The 18,641-nt window shown below is 35.1% G+C and overlaps 1 long non-coding RNA gene across 1 annotated transcript in view; it reads right to left on the bottom strand.

Annotated features, from left to right (window-relative positions):
- Positions 1 to 201: 201 nt before the first annotated feature.
- LOC110834289 (uncharacterized) overlaps positions 202 to 18,641 on the bottom strand; it is a 33,856-nt gene continuing 15,416 nt past the window's right edge. The window contains exon 2 of the long non-coding RNA XR_002544549.2: positions 202 to 880. This is a non-coding gene — a long non-coding RNA (uncharacterized LOC110834289). The remainder of the gene's footprint in view (positions 881 to 18,641) is intronic.

Genomic DNA, 18,641 nt, shown 5'->3' with positions numbered 1-18,641 from the left:
CCATTAACTGACCCTCTCAAGCACAGTATACAGCCGGCCTTTGATGCTTAACGGGTACAATTAACGTGATTAAACACCTCAAAAGTATTTCATGATGTATATTTAGGTAGAACAAAAGTATTTTGGAGGAAAGGAATGGTGTCGATATTCTACACATACCATATTGTACACCGTACAGTGGTACATATAAAATATATTTTATTCCTTGTAATTGTATAATTCACCTTCAAGATACAGGCTTAAGGTATATTCAGTCTTCTTGAAAACTGTTATATTATTATCACTAATTATTACATACAATACACAGGACATAGGATTCCTTAGACTAAACCATAAAATTAACAGTCTGCATTACTCAGTAGAACTAAAGTTTAGCAGGTCTATTAATAAGTTTTCAAAAAATATAAATAACTTAATTCATATCACAGCAATCAGCTTAAAATTAACATTCATAGATGAGACTTCAGTGTCACTTAACGTATACACGAGGTTCTTGAACATGTTTTCCTAGTATCGACACATGTGACATACATATACACCCCGCGGGGAATAATTTAGCCACTACATAATTATGTTTTCCCTTCTTCATTTTTACATCGATTTTTACTCTAATTTCTTGACATCTGAAGTTTCCATGTTTAGAGCAATGTTTCTCGTGACACTCCCCACAGCTGTACGTCAATATCTGTTCTGGGTCCCTGTTTTTATCACGATCAATATGCGGAACAGATGGGCAAGGACCCACGTGTGTGCTTTCTACCAAATCAGGGTATATGTTTTTCACCATCTTAGTGTTAAGGTGACATCCCACGGAGTTCCAAACGTACTTCAACATTTCCTCCACATTCGATAAACCATATTTATGCATATCAGAACTTTTCTGTAAATTTTAAACAAAAGAGAGTGATGAGTCAATGTGTATTTGACAATCACAACACAAGCATGTAAAAATTGTTCTTTTGCATTCTGTGCATCTAAACTATCGACTCTACGGGGCCAACTACCTGCTACCCAATAAGTACAAATGGGGACAGACAACTTTGTAATATTCTACGGTGAACGAAAAAATTACAAGCCCGTTTTCGATATTAATCGTAAGAAGTAATTTCTCCCTATCACAAATATGGCAATTCGTTACATCTCTGCCCCATCGCTTGGTCAGGCTTGTTCATCTAATCCCCTGACCTGAAGCTGGTTTGTGCATAAAAGGCAAACACACATTTGGAAGTAACAAAATACGCAGTTGGGTGCACTCAGTAATTCAATTCGCAATGCAGTTCGGTGAAGCTGCTTGAGGCGATTTTGAGATACTGGATCAGCCGATAAGAATCTTCCTACATATTTTATAGCACATTTTCTTTGTTAGTATACATAGTCAATACAATTGAAAATAACACGGATAATTTCTGATCAAGCTCCCTTGTAAACACAAGCTGTTTTATGGTTTGTTTGTATTTTATAATGATAAGCAAACTCTACCTGCGAAGTCAATATGCGTACACTTGTCCGTTACTGCATTTAATCAGAAAGATCAAGATTAGAACACAACTGCCCAGATAACGAGATGAATTCATTCACTGTTCTTATCTACACATTACGACCTTCAGTTCAACATAACCTTTAGCGGGTCTATTGTTTTGTTCCACTTAGAAGGGCTTATTATTCAAGTGTGCAAGATTAATCTATAGATATAAAACACGTTATTACATCCGGCTAACAAGTGTCAATGAAATAATAGTACAGAGATCGTTATGACATCCTGGCATTCAACAATAACAAGACACTTTCAAGAATATGACTGTCTTCTGTGCTGTAGCGCCGTGTAGTCTGGAAGAAGTTTTCCGACGTTTTAGAGGCCCAAGCTGCCTCCATCATCACCCCGATCAGTCAGCAAGAACCTCTGAAATTCTGGTATACTGCTAACAGACTATATGGCGCTACACCACTGAAGACAGCTATCTTCGTACTCGCCCCCATGAGAACTTCATATCCTACAAGACACCCGTTCGCAGGGTAATCAACTAACGAAAACAGGCTCTGCACAAAGTTCGGAGACATATGCTCTTCTCTCCTTGCCCATAAGGCGTATCAATATTACACCTAATTGAAGCATACAATATAAAATTTATGATATAAAACAAAAAATTCGTAAGAAGATGTCTGTCTTCTGCGTTGTTCCGCCGTGTAGTCTGGTAGAAGATTACCGACGTTTCAGAGGTCCTTACAGGTAGCAATTACCCCTGAAATGTCGGTAAACTTCTATCAGACTACACGGCGGAACAACTGAGAAGACAGCCATCTTCAAACTCACCTCCGTGAAAACCTCAAATACTACAAAAAAGCCATATTTAATATTTTCTTACCTTTATAACTCTAGCATCACACACTGTATATAAGAGTAATGATGCCAGAAAATATAATCCTATCTTTACAGAATCCATAAGTTATGCTTGCCGTATGCAGAGATTATAATATTACAGATACAGTAAACTATAAGCTGATAACTATGCTTATTGATTAGTGGCTACGACTGAAGTATCAGGTTAGCTGACGCTTTGTATTTATATGCATTCAGAAGGACGAATGTTTCCTTAATTCTTGAAGTATATTTCTTAAGAGGCTTATAGAATGCGCTTAAAGGATTAATACAAGAGGGAACACCGATCAATTCAGTTCAATGATCCTGATGTGTACATTATACGTCATCTGGCTTTTATCGACAGCAGAGATAAAAACTCCGCTCCGAGAGACGTATTGTAAGATAGTCAAGATGGTATTTTCTACGTAGTTTCATTGACAGTTGTGCAAAAACACCTTAATCTAGAGCCATTTCTTTTTTGTATAATTCATAAAAGCAGAAAATACATTCTGAATGTGTTTTGTAAGCAATGTCTTGCCAAAAGTAAAATATTTGTGTTATTACTTTAGCCCAAACGTATACAAAAGTTGTTGTTAGAAATAATAAAGTTGCCTCTTTTTAAGATATTTAGTTTAGTAGTCTTTTGCTGTTGCGCGGACGTAGAGGTCATTTTACCGACACTGCCAGTAGTCCAGGAGAACCTAAAGATTAAAATATGCAAAATAATTCTTCCTGTTGTTTTGTATGGGTTTGAAACATGGCCTCTCACTCTGAGGGAGGAACATAGATTGAGAAGACGATGAGGTGAGGAGAAAACTGCATAATGATGAGTTTGTTAAATAAGCAAGAATGACATAGAAATAGGGGCCTATTATAGATGATAAAACTTGTACATATCCACACCAGTTGTTTGATCTCATCTCATCACGTACAGAGGAGGCTGAAACTTGTGCGTGCACAAAGTGCGTATGCTTGCACTTTACAAAAACGTTTATCTGCCATGACTCTGGATATTAATTAAAAACGCGTAATTTGAGGAGGAAAAGCGTGCTCTATCCACGTGTTTGTATAATATACAGTTTTTTAACACAGTAAAATTAACTGCGTTTTAAAATACTCTTATAGCCTTGCCTGTACCTTTTAAAACAAATATGTATCTCAAATATTTGCCATATATGCAAAGTTTCTGCTTTAATGTCGTAAAGTTTTATTTTAGTTTGTGATTCATTAATTTAAACTCTAGACAATATTTCAGAAACTGTTAAACATAAGTTTTCGGAACATCCAGATACATGAAGCGCGGATCCTAATCCAGCAATAACTTAACGCGGATGAGAATAAAGAAGCAATGCTTTTTACAATAAGCGCATTTTGTCAATTTGTTCAAATCAAGGATATAAAAATGAGTTGGTTTTGAGCCGGAAACTGATGCTTTGACTACATGAGCGACTACTAGCTTCTTCAGAAACACCTGCTCCCCACACTTAACAATAATATGCAGTGCCTCTTTAACGTATTGTTATTATGAGTATCCGTTCGGAAACGTAACTCTCATTTTTAGCACTAATCGAGGTATGGTTTAAGAACTTCGATTTACGTGCTCTCGCGTTTCTATTGTCATCGATAAAATCTGAGAAAACCTCAAATACAAATTTTTACGATTCCATCATTTTACCTGTGAAAAAATAACGTGTCGCTAACATTTGACTGTCATGTTAGTTACTGTATGTACTAATTTTGGAAAGAACTAACTGATGTAAACTGATCTACCACCTTGGCTGGGTTACTGGATTGAACACGAAGCTGGGATTTGCATCAACATAGTATCACAGACCCCAAGCAACACCGTCTCAGCACTCATCCATTAACACGTACTAAGAAGATGAAATCACTACGAAACTGTTGCACGTACTGGGGCATTTGTTCCTTAAGATTAAGCACATTTTAATTAGTTTCAGTGTTCAAATGCAAATACATAACTTATAATGTAGTTTATGCTTTACTGTAATTGAGTGTGTGGGGATACAATTAGCCAACTAGAGGCAAGACAAGTTAGGAGACGTATGCAGAGGGTACAACATCGCTGTCGCTTTCGACAGAATTAAATACTTGCACTTCGTGAATGTTGCCAGTGACTATTAGCGTACAGAAGGAGAGTCCGATTTTAAAAGAATATTCACAGAATCGCAAACGCTCCCGAAATGACTGGCAAAAGTAGGATCTTCTTCAGTTCAGACCAACGTACCTTCTAAGTACGTTCTGACAACTCTTCACACCCCCAGGAACTTGATAAGTGAAGAGATAAAGTTCACTATTGATCACGCGACCCTCAGAATAATTCGATATGATAATACAGTCTCCAGCTGTCTGAATTCATTGAAGTCTAGTTTACTAAAATATGAACTGTTCAAGCCTTTGACTTTCCTCCTTTCACTTGATTGCAATTCCATTGATTCAAGTCGAGTGCGGGAATTTCCAACAGCTTGTCCAATGCAAGATTGATGACCTTATGAAGGAATATGATCTAACAGATAAATCTGCTTATCTGATAAGTTGGACCTATGATCCAAATAAATAGGAGGGGCGATGTGAAAGTGCAGAAGCTATATAACGGTCCAAGGGGTATACGATACCAACGTTTCAAAATTTGTTCACTTGCTGTGTTATGAACAGCACAACAGAATTCAAAGCTTCAATACCAACAGACCAGCTCGAACCTTAGAAACTTTAGTTTTATTTAATGCACTTCCAACATAGTTATTCTAAAGTGCATTTATCTATTATATTTAATACTACACATATATATGTTTAGTTAACTTGTTTGTGAAATATTTTTCATTATTATTTCATTATTATTGTATGTATTATCAGTGTTTGCTTGTTATTGGTTTCTTGCTATTGGCAAACACTTAAATAAATAAAATGAATTGAATTTTAAAAACATTACACAAATTTTCAGTTTTGTTCAAGAAATGCAAAGTTTTGTAACCGAAGTGTATTTAGCAGGATAATGATAAATGATTCGTGAAGAAATACTTTAAGAGCGTATGAAATGGATTAATTTATCTCAGGTTAAGAACAAGTAGTCGGTTCTTGTTAACACGGCAGCGAGCTTTAGGGCTACATATAAGAAGAAAATTTCTTCTTGACTAAATGTAGCAAAGGGGCCCTGTTTCTTGTGGTTGTCTTTCCAAACTCTATACGCGTTTGTTTCCCCACCCACAACTTAATAAGTGCGTACGAAGGATCAAAGAGAAAACGGCAATGAAACATTCATGTTTTGTTCGGGAATTTAACTGGGATAACTGATGAAAACAACAACCCCTTTATCACGACACTGTTTTTGGTCCGAAATTTAAAACGGGTGACTTCCGAATACATGTCACTTACATCTATTGCATATGGATCGATAAAACATCAATCATATTTCAGAATCGTATAAAACTTATATTTAGACTTGCTTAAAATCCTCGCTGATTGGTTACTACACCTTCATTTTTGTGACGTAGAGGCTCACTAAAGAATGAATGAATTATATTTGCTCAATATAAGGACACATGTCATCGTCAAATCTTATCAGCTCTTCTGAACTGGTTGACATGATATGTCGTACTGCGAGTAATGTATGTGCACGTCATATTAAATAAAGCCGCCGACGTATGTCAACATGTCAGTCTAACACGTTTCAATCTTTGTTTGGAGCAGAGCCATTTGCTCACAGGAAGTAACATGATGAAATACTCAATTCGTTCCTCACCAACGATTACTGACAAAGTAAAGGAGAGTATTCTTTTGAATTATTCATTCTGACTTAACATCCTGTCGGTACAAACTACTACTAGTTAAGTATCAAATTTTTCGCATAAAATCATGAATGTTAGTACAATATTCACAATACACTATTCTAGTTTGTTAATTCTCATATCACAGTACTTGCGGAGTCTAAAGTCGAGGAAATGGATGATAACATACGCCATGTACGGTAGAAAATAATTTCAGCTCCATAAATGTATTTTTCATGCCAATCCATGAGTCTAATCGTCTAAGAGCACTTTATTCAAAATATATAGCAATCATGAAGATGGCTGTCGTTTGAAGATGGAGGCAACAAGTACCTCTCAAACGTCGATAAAATTCTGTCAGATTACACGTCGCTATAAACCAGTATACTGCCATTTTCATAATCGTCGCTGTGAAGAACTGAAATTTTACATATAGAAATATTTCTTATTTGCAGAAAATAATAGTTATTTTAATATGTATACACCGTACTGAAACTTCAGTCGGAACGGAAAAATAATTAATACAAAACTAATATTTGTTCGGTGTTGTAATTATTGAAGTCTTGAAAATCTTTAAATATATTTTATTGCGATTATCCATACTAAAAATTCATAGATATTTTAAGATATTCTAAAACCTTAAAACGTAAACTCAGTTGGCATTGAGAACACAAGGAGCAAAAGTTTGTTTCGAATACATGACGAGGACAGATGCTCGGAATATTTATGGTTTGTTGTGAGAATAATACAGAAATTAATATTAGAGAAATATGGAAACTGTGGGGTGGAGTGGGGGTTTTATCGATTCGGTTATGTTACTCTAATTTAAGTTAGTTTATTTAAGGTTATTTCGATAGGTTACGTTCGGAGCATTTAGATTACAGTTCGATTCGCTTAGGTCCGTGCAAGCCATTATCAGGATTAATGATGTTATATAAGATTGCGTTCTGTTGGAAAAGATTCGGTTGTATCAGGAATGTTTCTTTTTTTCGGTTAGTTAGAATTTTAATTTATGTCTGATTATTCTGGAAGATATGTTGCGGCTCTATTTTGTCAAATGATGTTACATGTTATTATCAGTCTTTGCACAACAAAATATAACTTAATATCTTTGAATTCAGAAGATGACTGTCTACTGGGTTGTTTCGCTGTGTAGTCTGGTAGAAGGTTATCATCGTTTCAGAGGTCTTTGTTACCTCCATCATCAGGTCGATGAGTATTCATCTACCAGACTACACGGTGCAACAACCCAGAAGACAGCGATCTTCAGACTCATCGCCGTGAAAACCTCAAATCCAATATTTTTGATTCAGTGTAATACAGACATATTAAGAGACTGCATTATGGGAGGGTAATAACTGAGTGTTTATATATTGCATTTATGTTACGTTAGCTTATGTTAGGTTGTGTTGTTTGCTTTAGTTCTTTTCAGTTTCTCTTTGCTGTGAAAGCTTAAATTTTTTTCTATCGATGCGTAGTATCATAATAATATTATTTTACATTCAGAGTAAGAAAATTTAGGCCAGAATTTTCAACGGTCATAAAACTGTCCACGGTTGTCCTACACAATTTTGATGCCGTGTAGACTTGTGTATATATACGTGATGGTCTCCACATAAACGTCAAATGCTATAATGTGTAAACACTGGGGGCTAGTATTTGTAACGCAAACGTAATGTACTCATACCACATTCTACGGTTTATAAATTCTCAGAGAATAATATATGTGGACACCGTAAAACATGAGAACAGCCCTTCAGAAATAAGGTACCTACAACTTACAGTGGATGAAGTGGTCGATTATGAACAAACTTTACCGTACATTTTGTCAGTTCTTCTTTTCAATGTCAAAAACAATCTTAAAGAAACAAGGCAGTGTTCTTTTAACTACCTTCAAGTTATGTACCACAAATATTATAAATGAAAAAAACAAAATATTTAATAAGCTCGACAAAACGTCGGAATATAAATTATTATAAACCAAATATATGGCTTTAATATGTTCCTATTCATATGTAAAATTACTACAGTACCCTCTTTTATTAGCTATCACCTTCAAAATAAATATGGTACGTGCAAAAGATCTGTACGGAATATAATTCATAATTTAATGTAAACATCGGCACAATCCTACTCAATTATATATACTTCAGCCTACGTAGCGTTTAGATATCAGCAAGGAGGCATCTTACCATGACGATAACGTGGGACACTCCTTCATAACAAGCATTCTTAAAGCTGTTTGAGTAACGATATCATTTAATATGGCAGTACTTATCAGTGACATGTGTAGAATAACAAATTATATAATTGCCTGAGAAGGCCTGAAAACAGCGTAAATGAACATTTTATTTCCGTCTATTATGTACGTTTTTATCTGAAACAGGATGTCAAACGTCATCTGAACGGAAGTATCTTATGTAGGCTTGAAATGTCAAATAGTTGCAATACTTTGGGTTGCATAATTACCCAACGTTAAAATAAGAGATTTTAATATGTCGGGGACGGAAGGCAGCAATTGACTTTTGATAAAATCAAATTTATAAATGTTGCTTAAAAGGAATTAATACTTCGAGGACAATTTAATTATGAAATAATTACAAAACATCTATCTCTAAAAAATATAATTATGACAAGTTGAAAAGAGTATTATATTTTAATTTATCACGACTATGAGAATATGAATTGTGAACCTGTGGTTATGAATCATACAAAAGAGTCCAATGCCTCCATCTCAAGTAAGATATGTACAAGAATACACGGTGTCATAATCCAAATCAGAATTTAAAGAAATCACAACAACATAACCATATCCTTAACTAAATTTTACATTAACTGTTATTCATAGCATTATATTAATACACCTTGCTCTTCGCTATGACAATTCTTAGCCACCTTTTTACTGAAACGTTCACAACGTATACTCCCGCTACAATTATATTACTCCATCCCAATTGCAGCTCGGCCACACTATTTTCTGTGCCCGTAACGTTTTCTTACGAAAACTCACGTTTTTGTTGCTTTCCACCAATAAATTTAAACTTTGTCGAAAATAACTTGGGCACAACCCTAACTTACACAAGCCTAAAGTGAGTGTTTGTATGCAGTACTTATAAATACACTGCATATCTCGTAATACACTTTCACTGCGTTAAATATCTAAATCCTTTATTTCGTATTACGGTTTGAAATTGCAGTGTTCAATCCCACTTACAAATTTTTCCTATCAATTTCCGTCTTCTCAATAACAGAGGATCTTAAACATATTATTCACTGAACAAAAGAACAAGATAATGTCACGTGAATTCATTTATATTGTATATAATATTGGCATAATCTTAAACCAGAGATTTGCCGATATCAACTGAGCAATTCGTTATTTTCTTCACTTGTTCCGTGTAAATTCTAAAATATATTTTACCTTGAATAATTTGAGGTTTTCACAGCAGTGAGTATGAATATTTCTGTCTTCTGGGTTGTTGCATCGTGTAGTATGGTAGATGTTTACCAACGTTTCGGAGGTTATTCTGCCACCGTCATCAGGGCGTCATCGCCTTGGAGCAACATACCCAGAAGACAGAAATATTTATATTTGGCAATGTTAAAAGAGTTTAGAATGACGAAAACACAAACAAACTTTTATACAAAGAAATTCAAATGAAAATAGATTTTGGGAAACCTTTCTAACACACAGATCAGAAACTTTTGTCTTTTCTTCTCCTGTTTAAGAAACTGACATTTTGAATTTACATCTAAAATGTTTAGTTTTTATAAAATATAATTAGGATAACCAAATCAAGGAAGATGAAATTTCCGGCACTTCTGCTGCGCGTGGAAGTAATAAGAAATGCGTTCAAAATTTTGGTTGGAAAACTGAAGGGAAGAGACCACTCGGAAGATACAGACGGAGATGTGAAAATAATACAAAAATGGCCTTAAGAAATGCGAGTTATAGGGCGTGGATTGGTTTAGTCTGGCGGCTTCTTGTGACCACTACAATAAATCTTCAGGTTTCAAAAAGGACTACGATTTTTTTGAGTAGTTCATCAGCTGTGAACTTTTTAAGGAGGACTCTGTTTCAAGAGTTAGCTAACTTTACAGTTAATTATTTAAATGTATAAGTGAAGAGCAACATTTACGAATGTACACTTTAAATAATTTCTTCTTCTTTAGGTCTAAGTCTTCCCTTCTGCATTTCGTGCTCAGACACCCCAAATTATGACCCTCCCTCATGCATAGCAGACACCAGTATCATATTAGAAATAAAATTATAGTTCTGTAAATATATTTAGATGACTTTCTACAAAACTTTCACTACTCGATTACATATCTGAAGACCTTCACCTTGAAATGAGCGACGCGTAATCAGCACTGAACTGACATTTCCCAAGGAAATCGAGCTACAAATATGTGACGTCATACAAAATCACTGAACTAAATCAACAAAATATATCTCCTGGCGAGGCAGAAATCGATATGAACATTTCTCAAAATCGTAACCATATTAGAAGAATTGTCTTCCGTTCAGAAGCACTTAGGAGGTGTATGTAACTTCCTCCAATAAAACGGAAATCCCTTATCACTTCCTACACAGAGGATATAGGTATTTATTTCTGTATAAATACCTTCAGCCTATTATATGTTCATCATATATTTCCTTCGAGAAGACCATACAGAAGACTACATTGCCTTACGGAATCAAACGAAAAGAATTATGGCATTATTACCTACAAAAGTTCTAGTTGTATTAATAATTTTACTATCAGCGTTTTTAGACCAGACGTCAACTGAAGAGGTGAGTGAAGTTTAGCCATATAATCATACTTTATTTCTGTTAGTAATAATCTTTCATCTTACGGCAAAAACACGGGTTGAGGTGTTTGAGGACAGCATGTTGAAGGGATCATTTTGATCTAAGAGGGATGAAGTTAACAGGAGAGTGCAGACAATTAAACATTTAGCAATATTATACAAATTCTATTGTTTGTAAAATATTATTAAAATGATCGATTATTACCAATACCGACAAATATGGAAAGCATCCAGCAGAAGTTTGCATCACCTTGATTTGATTTCTTCCTAACCCAATATACAATACAGCTATGCAAACGCTTCACAGCATTTTAAAACTCAAAACCTTACGTAATAGGAGGTATTTCATTGATGCACTATTCCTGATCCACGTTTCCCGTGGTTGAAATTGCCCTCCCCTTCTGGAAGCTATCGGTGTTTGAATTCCTACTCGGTATCTGAGAGATATTTCTACGTTCAATTACATCCCTACAATTAAAACAGTACTTCTGCTAGATGCTCATCAGCTGCTAATGTTGTCTTCAGGGACTTCGATACATTTGACACAAATGTTTCCCTTAGCCATGTTCCATAATAATTTTGTTACTATTCATATATTAGATAATTACATTAAATATAAATAAATATTCATGCATATAATTTTTTTCCTTTCTCCTCTCCTAAACTTAACATCGATTAACTGTCACCTTTCTAATTATATAAATTCCCTGATTTATTACCTTGCATGTTTTGCATATTTTCTTATCCTTTTAAACTAATTAAATTAAAACAACTGAATTATTATTACAAAGACATTTACTTATTCAGAAGCAGTTTGCCTTTGTGTATTAACGTCCTCCACACTCTTTCAATTTTATGACGTCTTTGTTGTTGCCGTTCTATATTTATTATTGTGTTCTCGTATCCCTTTATTGTGCTATATCCGTAATTAGCCTTCTGGCTGTTGATGCAGCACACTAATTATAAATAACTAAACTAATTAAGGGCAATAAGACGGTGTGACATGCAGTATAAAAAGCCGAGATAAAAAACATTTATAATGCTGCAGCTGAAACCACTGAACGAGTACAAGCAGATAGCCTAACCTCCTAATTAAATCTACATTTAATTAAAATCATTCCTTTTCACTAATCATTAACATTATCGCAATTTTTTAGCTGATACTAATCGCTGTATAATATAAAACTGAATAAAGCGACCAGGTATGCGTTTCGAATGCCGGTAGAAGTAGGTATTTTCTCTCGGACACCACATAACACCGGCTGAGGGCCTTACCCGGCTTTCCTTTTAATGATTACAAGGGGGGGAAGGCCAGGATGCGAAGCGGAACCTCCTACTTCCACCTAATTCCGAGTTTAAGAATGTATGAGCTATTACCTCGCAATCGCTGGTCCTCATCACGTAGTGTTTCGGCAAAGTAACATTTTTTTCTTTATCTTATATGTGCATTTTTATGATTATTACCAGATCCGGATAACAGAAAACGCTGTTTCCTTGCTGAACAAGCTGTTGAACTCACACAACCTGTGTCCTGAGAACGTCATGCTCGTGAAAAGTATACACGATAAGAGACTGAAAAGTGAGAAAGTTGGTCTCTGTCCATTCGAACTGACTATTGATTACAACGCCGAAAGAAAACCTGCAGTGATTATTGAAGCGAAGTGCGCAAAATGTGAAAATATGTCGTGTTCAAAAACGCAGAATTCCAAATGTACGAACCTGAAAAAGCAGATTGGCGTCGAATACTTGAAGGAAAATAAGAGAGGGACAAAGTTCATATCTGTTGGCTGTTTCTGCGCATCACCGTCATCGAAAGAAGCAAAAGAACTGGCGAAACCATTTCCATATAGAAATAAGAGAACTTAGGATTTACGCTTCGGGAACGATTTCTATTTTTCGTTCAAAAAAATCTAGTCATCCTCTCACTAAGAGGCCCCAGACTTTCAGCAATAAAACCGCAATTTATGTACCAATAGATATCAAATGTTACAGGCACATACATCACTCCTTGCGAAACTGCACCCAGCCACGTAAGGTACTGATGGCCCATTCACAACTAGAAAAGATGCACCAAACTGGCAAAATCTCGTAACATGTATGCAGCAACAACTCATGTTCTCTGAAAAATATTTTTGTTGAAGTCATCAACTGTAACAGACTTGTTCGTGTAGACCTCTCCCCTTCGGGGGTGGGGGGTGGGGTAAATCGGGTTAAAAGTAAGAAACGTTTCAGCAAGTTTCACCGAGTTATGTATATACAACATTTGACTATTACCGGTGCATAAATAGTTGTTTTATTTCTGAAAGACCGGGGCATTTTAGTAAGAAGATCACACACACACATACAAAAGCGGATCTCATGGAAAAGTCAACAAATAAAAGTAACTGGAAAACATAGTTAAAATGATGTTATTAGAAAACAAGATAAATACGCCTATATACTTTGGCGAATATCAGCATCATCATAATATTCTTTGGAAGTATCCACAGCATCTGCTTATTTATGCATCATATTAAGAGATCCTTTCCGTTTATGGCAATGAGTGGAAATACTTAAGAAACTTGAATTCCCAAAATTCGATGAGCACATCTGATACCACACAGGATTGTAGCAAACTGGCTTTGCTATAGCATTACTTGAAAGAGCTAAATCTCGGTAAAACACGGATACTGACGTGAATCCGACTTCTTGATTATGAAGTTGTGTAGAAGAAGGCTATTTTCCCGACATTTCCGAGTGATCCCTGCCGATTATCTAACACAGATTTACGAGTCAATGGTTGCCCTTGATTCTTCGAATGACAGCCAATAAAATGTGATACAGAATACAGACCTTAAATGAGTCTATTTTATACAAGAAAGGGGTCAATTGATCTATTGTTATGTCTCACTGGCTATAAATCTACAAAAAACGGAGTACTTTATTATTCCGTCAAATTTTATAAAATGCCTAAGTATCGGAAGGAGTAATTGGGTAGTCACTTAGTACTGAAGACGACGACTGCAAGAATTTCCAAAACGTCGGCAAAGTAGCCTACTTCACTACGGTGCCATTATCCTAAAACAGGATCCACATCAGCATTAAACTGCAGTGAGAGCCTAAAGATTCTGTGTGGATATTTTCTGAAGCTGCTAACATTTCCAGATACGTACTGCAGATTAGACCAACCGCATTACGCTTAGACGTAGGCTACACGATTTCATGCTGTGCTTTGAGATTATTTTCATGTAGAGTTTGGAATTATGTACGAACATGATCCCATACCACTATCATATTGAACGAAATTTGTTTTTCGATGAGAGTCCTGCTTGAGAAACTGGTATTCACTAAGCTAATCAAAATATTTCCCGTCCTTCATAGAAACCTATGGTTAATTATAATACAGTTTATTGCATTGCATTACATTACGTTAAAAATATAATTTAAGATAAATTAGATTTTATACCTCATAATTTATTTAAGTAATTGACTTTAATTTTCTTTAGAATAATGTATTCAATCCCTGTTTTGTTTTGTATATAATATGTGTAATCAAGGTTATTAACGTTGGAGTTTTGTAAAATCTGTCATAGAGTTGTATAATTTACATGAACAAAAATAAATATCTACTCAGATTCACTTACATTTTCAATTCCTTATATTACTGCTTGATTAGAATAAATTGCATCAGACTGTATGAATATTCAAGTTACAGATCACTAACATGTCTTACTGATGTAAAAGGCCAGTTGAAATTCAACGGGGATTTCTACTTTCGCATCTATATATGTTACCCCTTCCTTAGTGTTTTTTAAAAGTCCCTTTTGTGCAATGAAATTCATGCCAACTGTAAGACGCTTAGAAATGAAAGAAAACATGACAATTAATTATGGAACTAATTATGAAATTATCAGACAATATTCACATTTTGTTCAGATTTAAATATTTAACCCTGACAAAATTTCCCTTTTATATTTCATAACAAGGGCAACAAAACAATTCATGTATGATCTGAGGTCTTCACGGCGGGATGTTACACTTCCAGATTGTAAAGCCGTGTAAACGTATTTCGGGAAACATAATGTCACCATCTTCAGGGCTTAGGTTATTAATGCACACACCTTAAAAGTTCAAACCAAGGAAATCTCTCACTATTCGTGTCTATATTCAACACAGACGTTTTACAATATTTGTTTTACACGCTTAATAAAAATTAATTTTTGTCGCCGTGACTTTATTATCTTCACCTATCAACTGATGCTGTCCAAGTTGGGGCTAAAAATGTCGAAGGGACGAATTCTTTTGCCAGCTGCAACTTTAAAGGTGTGTGAGGGAGTGTTTCCATGCATCTATACAACATTAGGCTTACACCTTAAGTCATTTTTTTTTTATCAGTACTAGATAAATGCAGTCGATACGAACAACCTTCATCCAGATATCATGTTATATCATGGTTACGTCACTACACATATGAGGGCTCACAAGATCACTGAACTTAAAACGACAATCTAGATATTGGCGTAATAGCAATCAGGTATTAGAAGAGATTAACTCACTAACATACGGCTGATTTTTGTCTACTCAAAATTACCACAAATCTCAGCTTGACAATATCTTTCACTGATATTTCGCAGCAGTCTTGCTGCCACCGTGTTAAACAGAACCAACATCTATTGACATTCCAAGTTCTAACTGTAAGCATTCAGTAGAACAGATGGAAACACTAGAGCCAAAAACAGACGACTGAAGCACTGGCCTTCCAACAGTATAAATCTAAAACCTACTCTTTTTCAAAGTTCCGTCTCAATGTTCTTGTACCGTCTGCTTCACAGTCATACAAATTTCCCTCTCCAATAGTATTCCTCACCAAAACTCTACACCAGTTTAATGTTTCACCCATTACAGGTACAATCCCAGTCCGTAGAAAACCCCAGTACAAACACAAAGTCTCCATTAAATTGTAAACATAAATTTACTTTCGCGATTCATTTTCAAAATGATTGTAAAACATTCCTTGTCTCAGACCAAGATGCAATGACTCACAGCCATGTAAAAGAAATATAAATATTACATAACGTCACGAGCTAAGTACGTCTTCATTGTCTGACAGTCAATCCTAGTCACGAAATTCCTTGCCTTACATGAGACCCGGCCACGTCGTATAGCTCCACAGTGTCACGGAAAGTAATTGCAATAACAATACTTTAACTTTATCATGATATTAATGTATGCATGTAAATGGGACAGGCACCTAACCGAATAATGAACTACAAATATTAAGTTTATACGACCCACATCAGTACACCAAACCAGTCTATGAACTGACATTCACCTGATCAGACCTGACCAGCCGAGGACACACGACACATCAAACTCCTGGTATGTTATTGTGTTTCTATGTTTATAGTGAATTTTTATAACAATATCCAAACTCATTTACATATAAATAATATTAATAATGTTAATTATATTGTTGATAATTTCACAGAAATAATGAACAAATAACATAATACGCCACATAATATGCAAAAGAATCAGAAGAAAAAAGGAACATCCACAACTACAACCTACAATCTACAATTACTGAAAAGCGTGCATTAAAAACATAGAATAGTTTTAAAAATAAAACCTGAAGATGATGCTGAGACATCGAAACATGTTGTAATATATAGCGCAAATTGTAACATCGAGGAAACGATGAATAGCGCGAAATATTTATATCAATTTTAATTTTTAACATCAATATTAATATAGTTTGTGTATAGACTTGAAGAATAAATATATGTATGAGTACAAATATTAAATAATGATGAAAAGTAACGAGTTTCTTAATTTATTTTTCTCATTACTTTATCATAGCTCTCAACAATACTTGTCATCCTTGTTTCACGAAATTTCTTTTTTACATATTTTCAAAGAGCTTTACATACAGTCATATTATGAATTGGTTGTAGAGAAAAAAATTATCCCTTTGGTCCATAAAAGAAGGAGCTTTTATGTAACTCAACTATAATGGGATAAGTTTTATTTTATTTGTAATCGAGAAAATAAATCTTACAAATCTACTTGTTTCTATTAATAACCAGAGTCCAGTAGCCTCACAGAGCAGATTCCTTATTGAAAAATTAATAGAGGCAAGAAGTACCGTACTTTTCATTGAAGATGAAGGGACATTAAAGTGTTCACAAAAAACGCCAGGGGCAGCTCAATACAGATCAATCTAGTCCACACACTCGTGATCCTGTTTTATTTCTTTACATTTTTACTACATCATTCAACTGGACCTATCTCTTCTAAGCGGTCTCCTCATTTCCGGTTAGCCTACAGAATTTCTTTTTGTACCTACGTATTATTCATTCTGTATGCCTTGCCAATATAACCCTCCAGCTCATCATCCCAATAATAATTAATATAAAATATAAATTATATATCTCCCGATTGTGCTATTTTCTCCAGCCTCCTTTCACTTCATACCTCTTTTATTCAGGTATTCTCCTAAGCATCCAGTTCCTAAACATCCTCATTCTGCGTCCTCCATGTTTTTTGAAGGGCCACGTTTCACTCCCATAACAAAAGAAGTACAATTACAATTTTGTATAGTTCAATATTTACGGTTTTAGATACCAGAAACATAGGCACATGATTCTGATGGTAGCAACGGCTCTCCGAATTTGTAATATCTTAGTAAATATGATTCTGATTTGCTGCAGTCGTTTCAAATACATAAAATTCTCCACATTTTCAAAGGATTTATTAGCTACCTTTAAATCATTCACGCTTTGTGGTCTGGTGTCGAGACATGAACGTATGAGTAACTTCTAGATTATCTCGCCTAATAGAATCTAAGACAGCGTCTATGCTTCTAATGATATTTACTTTCTTACCCAATAAACTAAAAGATTCAGCATAAATAAGACGCCGATGTGTCCCATTAAATTAAAACTTCTCTTTGTTTTCATAGTAATTCTTGATGACGTATTCGGCAACCAAACTTAAACGCAGTGATAATAAAACATATCCTTGTTTAAAACCATTCCAAGTAGGAAAACTTTACTATACGAATTTCAGGAATTTGTTTTAATACAATTTAATTAGATTTCCGTCTTCTGGGTTGTTGCGCTGTGTAGTCTGATCGATGTTAACCAACGTTTCGGAGGTCATACTGCCTCTGTCATCAGGACGATGAATATTCATAATAACAACGACCATACTACATAGCGCAACAACCCAGAAGACAGAAATCTTCATACTCATCGCCCTGATGACGGAGGCAGTATGACCTCTGAAACGTTGGTTAACATCGACCAGACTACACAGCGCAACAACCCAGAAGACAGAAATCTTCATACTCATCGCCCTGATGACGGAGTCAGTATGACCTCTGAAACTTTGGTTAACATCGACCGGACTGCACAGCGCAACAACCCAGAAGACGGAAATCTTCATACTCACCGCTGTGAGAACCTCAAGTCTTACACAACTTAATTAGCCTGACTAATTCCAAAAAAAACACCAAATTAAAATTACTATTCAGTTGCTTAAAATGTTCAGTAATTTTCTAGATATTATTTAGTGAGCAAGACAGCAATTGGTGATATGCTAGATGAACTTTGGTTTGGTGGACAAACGGAAGAAGAAATAACAGGAATATACAACTTTATTAAGATGTAGAAGGTACACGATTATCCAATCCACATTCTCCCATGATT

The sequence above is a fragment of the Zootermopsis nevadensis genome, unplaced genomic scaffold (assembly GCF_977971745.1).
Source record: "Zootermopsis nevadensis isolate Lab colony 2312 unplaced genomic scaffold, Znev_1.0 Znev_ptg000022l, whole genome shotgun sequence".
NCBI classification, from domain to species: Eukaryota; Metazoa; Arthropoda; class Insecta; order Blattodea; family Termopsidae; genus Zootermopsis; species Zootermopsis nevadensis.
Note: the sequence above shows the minus strand (reverse complement) of the source record. Positions and strands in the feature narration are given on the sequence as shown.